Here is a 1,411-nt window from a genome sequence, read left to right on the forward strand (position 1 = left end):
ACCCTCATTAGTGCTTATGCCAGTAAATAGTGTGCAGCCAAAAAACCACTGCTGTTCTGCGAAGGCCAACTGTTAACCCTTTGCAAACCAATGTCCCAGTCATTGAACTCACATTTCCAGAAAGACTGCAACATCACACAGATAACACTAATGTTCCCCACCATGTATGGCATGATGATGATGTCCATCATCACGTACCCCGTTCGAGGTCATGACAGGGTGCATCAGTGAGGCCCCCCTTCAGGATGCAAATACTGTTCACATGCAGCCACTCAACTGCCCTCTAACATGGCATCAAGTTTCTTTTGTGGGGGGGGGCTTCTTGGGAGCCTGGGAATGCAGGCATTTGGTGTCATTGAGATCTACATGATGCACCCTGCTGGAATTGACAAGGACCAATGTGAAGATGCCGCTATAGTGTCAGAGTGGATAGTGTTGAGGAACCTACTGAGTGTGCTGCCATTGGGGGAGGGGGGGAGGGGGTTAGTCCCAGATAAGTTGAGGGAGGAGGGTGGGGACTCTCACGAACCTTTATAGCTCACTGTGGTTTTCTCTTCTTTACAGTTACTGCATGGTGGCACAGTGAGTTAGCACTGCTACCTCACTGCGCCAGGGACTCAGGTTCGATTCCTGGCTTGAGCCACTGTCTGTATGGAGTTTGCACATTCACCCCGTGTCTGCATGGGTTTCCTCTACGTTCCCTGGTTTCCTCCAAAGATTTGTGGGTGAGGTGGATTAGCCACACTAAATTTCCCCTTAGTATCAGGGGGTAAATGTATGGGGTTGTGGGGGTAGGGCCTAGGTGAGATTGTGGTCGGTGCAGACTCGATGTTTCGAATGGCCTCCTTCTGCACTTTAGGATTCTTTACAGTGTGTGGTCTGGAGGATCATGGATCTTGTTGAGCTGCTATCCTTCTTCTTGGCATGGACAGAGACATCAACGTGCCTCTGGCAAAAGATTTGTTGCATCTTTCTGCCGAGCAGAAGAGAGAATACAAGAAGGAATGCCTGGAGCAAAGTCCCAACTTCTACTTCTTGGATGTCAGGTGTCCTGTTTGCTACAAAATCATGAGTGTTCAGCCACGCACAGACTGTCATATTGTGTGTCAAATGTTCCACTCTGTCCTGCCAGCCCATCGGAGGAAAAGCCAGGTTAACAGGAGGATGTTCCTTCAGAAGAAAACAGCACTAAAGTTGAAAGTTGGCATTTGCAGGTGGGTGAGATGCCACACAGTCTGGCATTCAGAGTCTGGCTAAGGGATACTGATTCACTTCCTTGTGAGGTGGATGGCAACATGGGAGAGATGGAGCTGGGCAAAGGAGGGCCTGCACCAATGTCCCGAAGCCTTGCCCATCTGGTTTATAGAAACTTTCTGGACCCTCCAGCTGGTATTGAGTTATTTGTTAGAAG

General features: G+C 49.3%; 1 pseudogene; it reads left to right on the forward strand.

Annotated features, from left to right (window-relative positions):
• Positions 1-924: 924 nt before the first annotated feature.
• Positions 925-1,192, forward strand: LOC145349280 (small ribosomal subunit protein eS27 pseudogene; annotated as a pseudogene).
• The last annotated feature ends 219 nt before the right edge of the window (positions 1,193-1,411 follow it).

This window comes from Carcharhinus amblyrhynchos, chromosome 10, assembly GCF_965287045.1.
Source record: "Carcharhinus amblyrhynchos chromosome 10, sCarAmb.v2.hapA, whole genome shotgun sequence".
Taxonomy (NCBI): Eukaryota; Metazoa; Chordata; class Chondrichthyes; order Carcharhiniformes; family Carcharhinidae; genus Carcharhinus; species Carcharhinus amblyrhynchos.